A 6795-nucleotide genomic window follows, 5' to 3' on the forward strand; every position below is an offset into this window, starting at 1 on the left:
GGGGGGTCTGCAACCTACCTGGCTGCTTCTTGTGCCTTGTGGCCCAACTGAAGGCTGCTGGGAGCAGGGGGTGGGGCTTATTGCATGTGCCCGCCCTCTGGGCTCCTTACTGCCAGAGCTCCGCTCCTGTGCGCTCCCACAGGAAATGACCCCTGATTATTATTATTATATTTTGATTTGCCCCAAGCCTTTGTCAGCTGCCTAGGTGGGCACTTTTACCATAACTGTATTGCCATGCCAGGAAAACATCACCTGTGTAATTTCAGGCTGCTTTTTGCAGCACAGGAGAAGGGGCAGTCCTTCCTGGCATCCAAACTTGAATCGTTCCAAAAATGTTCTCGATTAAATCTTGCAACCTTCATTTTATTAAATCATATTTGTGATTATTTTAATGTACATTTGCAGCTTACTCATCCTCTAGGTCAGGGGTGTCAGACTCATTTGTTATGAGGGACAGATCTGACATAAATGAGACCTTGTTGGGCCGGGCCATGTGTGTCATAAAATGTAATGCCAGGTAGCGTAGATATAAACTTTATAAAGGACACAAACACAAAGGTGTTTTTTTTTAACTTAAATTAAAAACATGCTTAAAACATTAGCCCTCTTGCAATATTTTGTTTATTTAACAGTCTGATAACTGACACCTCTTGCTCTGAATTATTGCATCAAAATGTCTGTGCTGTTGCAATCTTGAGTATGATGTTCAGGTGTGTATCTGTAAGCTGCAAACCTACGATGAGGCAGCAGCAGCAGAACTGGAAGAAGCAGCAGAAGACAGCCAGTTCCACTGCGGTCCTGATAGAAGTCCTCCGGGGGGCTGATCCGGCCCCTGGGCCACACGTTTGACACCCCTGCTCTAGGTCTTGCTTTACATATATAGTGGGAAATGATGGTAGAATCTTGAGGTAACAGATCAGGCTGTAGCACTTTGGATGATGATGAAGGGGGAGTCAGATGCTTAATGCCTCCCCCATGTGAACGTTGTAAAGGTAAAGGTTCCCTTGCTCGAAAGCCAGTCGAATCCGACTCTAGGGTTGCGGTGCTCATCTCCGTTTCCAAGCCGAAGAGCCAGCGCTGTCCGAAGACATTTCCGTGGTCATGTGGCCGGCATGACTAAACACCAAGGCGCACGGAACGCTGTTACCTTCCCACTGAAGTGGTACCTATTTATCTACTTGCAATTTCTTGCTTTCGAACTGCTAGGTTGGCAGGATCTGGAACTAGAGATGGGAGCTCACTCCGTCATGCGGCACACTCGGGTCTCGAACTGCTGAACTACCGACCTTCCACAGCTTGCAGTTCAGCGTCTTAACCACTTGAGCCACCGCAGCTCCTACTGACGTTACTGACTTATTAAAAATTAGAACAAAGTTTGAGTCCAGTGGCACCTCCAGTGACAAAGTTTAATTCAAGGTATACGTTTTTGTGTGCAAGCATACTTCTTCAGATACAGAGAACGTTAGTACATCTGAGAGAAAGATGTTTGCATGCTGTACTACTTTTCCTCTTAAGGTTGCGCGCCTCCTGGTGGGGGCCAGGGATGTCCCAAAATTATAACTGATCTCCAGACTACAGAAATCAGTTCCCCTGGAGAAACTGGCCGCTTTGGAGGATGGACCTCATGGCACAGAACCCTGCTGAGGCCCTTCCCCTCCCTAGGCTCCACCCATCAAATCTCCAGGAATTTAAGAAAGTTTTCCCCTCAAATGGCTGTGGCCCCACCCCCAGCGTGCCTGGCGTCATCACGTCACATCCAGGTGACGTGGACGCCGGGGTGGGGTTTCCCCCGGGGCCCGATTCCGCGGGGGCGGAAATCGGGCCTCCAAAGTGGGGGGAAATATGCCCCCCAGGGGGATTTGGCAGCTCTAGTTTTGGCCTGGGCCTGGGCCCTAAACAGAGTTGCCAGATCCGCCCCCCCCCCCCCCGCCCCCCATCAGCTGGAGATCAGTCGAAAAAGCGGGAGATCCCCAGGCCCCACCTGGAAGTTGGCAACCCTATGCCATCAGGAGGTCCAGCAGTGGGGCCAGGACACCAGAAGCCCTCCCACTGTTGATCCCCCCACAAGCACCAAGGATACAGAGCATCCCTTGCCCCAGACTGAGTTCCTCTCTATTTCCCAATCCAAAGTCTTAATGGTGAATTATAAAGCCGCTATTTAAACCCCTTACTTGAAACAGTACAGTCAGTTCCACCACATCAGCACGACCTCATCTATGGTTATTTATTGATTCATGGGCTTTATATGACACCTCTCCAGAGACCTCCTGGAGACAGCTCATAAATAAAAACAATACTATAAAAACTAGGAGCTGTGGTGGCTCAAGTGGTTAAGACACTGAACTGCAGGCTGTGGAAGGTCGGTAGTTCAGCAGTTCGAGACCCGAGTGTGCCGCATGATGGAGTGAGCTGCCATCTCTAGTTCCAGCTCCTGCCAACCTAGCAGTTTGAAAGCAAGAAATTGCAAGTAGATAAATAGGTACCACTTTGGTGGGAAGGTAACAGCGTTCCGTGCACCTTGGCGTTTAGTCATGCCGGCCACATGACCACGGAAACGTCTTCAGACAACACTGGCTCTTCGGCTTGGAAATGGAGATGAGCACCGCTACCCAAGAGTCGGATTCGACTGGCTTTCGAGCAAGGGAACCTTTACCTTTACCTTTTATAAAAACAACAACATAAATTATCCATATTAAAATAAAGCCATTAAAAACGAGCTGTGAGCATAAAAAGCTGTATAATAAAACGTCTATTGAGCAGCCTTAAAAAATCCATAAAACAGTCCGCTGGGTAGAAGCAGAACATATTTATTTATCTATTCAATTTATATGCCGCTCTTTCCAAAAATGGCCAAGTGGGGCTCAGGGCGGCTTCTAATAATTAAATATACAACAAAATCAGCTTTACAGTTTCAAAATCCAATTTTTCAAGTTAAAAAGCCTAACAATCAAACTAGTATGTCAGTAGTCAGTCACAACTAAAACCACCCACTTGGTTAAGAGAAGTGTTTTGGCCTGGGCCTGGGCCCTAAACAGAGTGCCCAATCCCCCCCCCCCCCCGGCCACCAGCAAGGGATGGGAGGGTAGGTTTGCTAGATCCAGGCTGGGAAATCCCTGGAGATTTGGGGATGGAGCCTGAGGAGGACAGGGACCTCACTGGGGTACAGGGCCACAGAGTCCACCCTACAAAGCATCCACTTCCTCCAGGGGAACTGATCTCTGTAGTCTGGGGATGAGCTGTGTTTCCGGGGTTCCTCAGCTCCCACCTGGAGGCTGGCATCTTTACGCCTACAGTGGAACTCATTCGTTACGAGGGACAGATCTGACAGGAGACTTTGATGGGACAGGGCCACGTGTGCTATAAAAGGTAATGCTAGGTACCGGAGATATAAACTTTATAAAGGACAGCAGCCGATAAGCTCCAAGTTGGTGTGTCTTCCCTGCAAGGCCCCATGGGTGCTGCCTGAAGGGGAGGCAAACCCCTTCTTCAGCCCACTCACACCTACAGTTACTAGGTCCTTCCTAGTCCCCCAGCGGGGGGCTTTTACGGGTCTTTTTCTGGAGGAGGGAGTGGCATCCCCAATGCGATGATGTCACACAAAAGTGATATCACGTTGGGGACCAGCGCCCCGCCCCTGTGTGCCTGTTCTCCAAGCAGCAAATTCAGCTCCCCTGGAGGAAAAGGCAGCTTTGGAGGGCAGACTCTGTGGTATATCATAGAGTCTAGGAGAAATTGAAGTTCTAGAGTAACGTCACATCCTTACTAAGCTTGCTCCCTTCCCCAAACTCTGCCTTCCTCAGGCACTGCCTCAAACCTCCAGGAATTTCCCAAAACACAGTTGGCAACCCTATCCGGGAGAGTTGGTGCAGTTAGAAAAGGAAGCAGGAGAAACAGAGACCACATACTCCTTTCCAGGAATCCACACAGAAATGAATTCATTCATACAGAAGTGAGAGTGTAGACTCGGCATAAATCAAGTAGTAAAATGCACAGCACCACTCCCCACCACCACCCCAACAGTGGCCTGTCCCCTGTCTTGCTCAGCACAGCACAAGGACAGTGTATAGGACAGGCCTGCATTCAAATTGTAGCCCGTTGTTTATCCCCTGTGAATAGCAGCTGTTTTTCCCCAGCATAATTCTGAAACTTGGCGATGAGTCTGAGCCACCGCAAAAGCTGTACAGAACATGCAGAACATCGTTACAAGAGGAGAAGCCAGGATGCCTACCTGTAGATATCCCTTCCCTGGCAAGGCCTTCACGTACTTTGGAGAGTAGCAGAGAAGACTCACTAGCAGCTGTGCGCTTATGTCTGGAAAGTGAGACCCCGGCTCCTCGGACAGTCGAGCAGCTTTTGCAAAGCAACCTCTTGGTAGTAACAGCAGCTGCAATAAGGCCTGGAGGATTCACCTCCCTCTGTGCCCAAACCCCCCCCCCCCGCACACCTTGTAAAGGCGACTTCAGCAGCAGCATCATTCATCTTCTCCTCTTCCTCCTCCCCGTCAATCACTACACTGAGCATCTCCTTAAATCCAAGCCAAGATTAACATAGTGGATCCCACATCGACAGTTTGTAGCGAAATTTTAAGGCCAAGGAAAGTAATCTCGTGAAAGATATTTAAGTAGATGGCATCCAGAAGGGTTCAAGTTCTTTCTTTTTTTATTAGGCTAGAGCCATTAGTGGGCTGGCAAGCACAGCGGATTCCTGTGTTTAAACCTTGAAAGGGCTTCCGTAATACAAGAGTTGCAGGAAACTGAAGATCATATATTTGTTCAGTTAATTTCTCTTCTGCTTTTCAGCTGTATTTAAGCATGCACATTAGAAAACGGTGAGCAGTATATGTCAAAGTGCTGATAAGATTGGCCCCCAGACAAGTTCACGAGGAGCGTAGAGGTTAAGAAAATCAACTGCAAGTCGGAAGGTTATTGCATCAACTCTCATCTCAGCCACAAATGCATGGGATGGCCTTAGGCAAGATCGCCATTCAGCATTTATCGCTCACTGGCAACATATGGGAATTATCACACTGGCTCCGCCTACAGGGTTGTTGTAAGGTGCACTGTGGTAATGAGCACAAAGCACTTTAAACTCTGAAAATGCTATCGAAATGATGAGTGTTTTAAGATGATCATGAAATTGTGCTAACTGGTTTTATTCTTTTTAAGTGTATTGGATTCTAAAAATTTGTATTTTGTTCTGTGATATTATACCTCTCTTGTACATTGCCCAGAGCTCGGCATAGCTGGGATAGGGTGAATAATAATGATAATGATAATAAATGCCTCTGTTTTTAATTGGTACAATAGTTGACTATGGCCTATTACGCATGCACAGCTTACCCCAGATTTTCATAGCCATTGAGTCGTGAAGCTTGCATTCAGATTCTGTGCTTGTGTTTCACACCATTCGTTTTCTTCCCAATTTTTTTTTTCTGAAATCTGGTGTATTTTTTCTGCACGTATAACAAAGAATCATCCTTTTCCTAAGTGGGGTGGGGGCATCACTCATGATGTGGTGGTGGATGGCAACAAAGGTGGCGGTGGGGTTGTATTTTTGCAAACGCTGTATCACAGTTGCATAGTAACACCAACTTTCTGCCCTCCCTTGCAAATTCACACGATTTTCTGTTTGCCCATGCCCTATAGCGCTAATGCACTGAGCAGAGCACAGTTGTGCTTTGATGAAAAACTTAATAGGATTGGCCTCTTTGGCTGTAAGTCTTTTTTAAAAACAAAAAAACAAAAACAGGTTTGCCATTTCTTCTTTATTATTTATTTATTTATTGGATTTATATCCCACCCTCCTTGCAAGCAGGCTCAGGGCGGCTCACAAGTAGCAGCACCATGTGCCAAGATAAAACAGTAAAAAACAAGATAAAACAGTTATACAATTACCTTAGATAACAGTTGATACCAAAAAGTGCTCGTAGTGATATTCATTCTTCATTCAGTTAGAGATGGCGTGCAAACAAAAGTAATACTAGGGCCCTGATTTTAGAGATTCTCTCATTTGTGCTCACTCACAGATCGCCATCTTGGCAGGGCATTAAAGAATCTTGGCATGCCAATTGCATTCCTTCCTCCAAATGGATCGATCTCGAACAATTCTCTGTTCGGTGATTTGCAGAAGGTCCATGTGGCTCAAGCATTATTTTGATGTAGGCATCTGGAGACTGCCAAAATGGTTCCCCCAAAAAACTTTATGAGGCTCAGTTTGCTGCAGGAAAAGGAAAATATGGGGCAAGAGTAAAATACGCACGCACACACACACACGCAAAATGAAACCACTGCTGAACAACCATATGATTGAGTAATGCTCTGAAAATCTCCAGTGCTCAATCACTCATGAAAAGGGGGATGCTCTGATCGTCATGTTTCTTTTAAATGGTGCATTTCCTTAGTGTACTAAGGCAGAGGAATAATTCCATCATTTAATTAGGTGAATGATTTAAACAAAGATTTGCACAGATGCTCTATCACTTGCTATGAATTACGGAGGAACAATTTTACCAGCGAGAGGTAGCAGATCATACATGCTGGGGGGTGGGTGACACAGCGGGATGGAGAGGTTTTATAATGGCATATTTTTTTCAGTATTAAAGTGAAAAATGCTTTCAAAGCTTGGGTCCTTTGGCATTTCTTCCCCAGTGTCACTTTCTCAGTGGGGGGTGAGGGTGGGATGAAGAAACCCTCAATTTTGGCTTCTCATCTCTGCGTCTCTCTCTCTCTCTCTCTCTCTCTCTCTCTCTGCTTCTTAAACCATTGTAATGTATCCATCTCAGACTGCGTGCGCGGC

At 46.6% G+C, this 6795-nt stretch overlaps 1 protein-coding gene across 1 annotated transcript in view; it reads right to left on the reverse strand.

The window, feature by feature from the left end:
* The window catches only part of METTL21C (methyltransferase like 21C), a 38361-nt gene extending 33998 nt beyond the window's left edge, over window positions 1-4363 (reverse strand). Inside the window, exon 1 of the mRNA XM_015417491.1 lies at window positions 4229-4363. The gene's annotated coding sequence lies outside the window, so the exon portion shown is untranslated. The remainder of the gene's footprint in view (window positions 1-4228) is intronic.
* Window positions 4364-6795: the final 2432 nt, after the last annotated feature.

The sequence above is a fragment of the Gekko japonicus genome, unplaced genomic scaffold (genome assembly GCF_001447785.1).
Source record: "Gekko japonicus isolate JY-2015 unplaced genomic scaffold, Gekko_japonicus_V1.1 scaffold3713, whole genome shotgun sequence".
NCBI lineage: Eukaryota > Metazoa > Chordata > Lepidosauria > Squamata > Gekkonidae > Gekko > Gekko japonicus.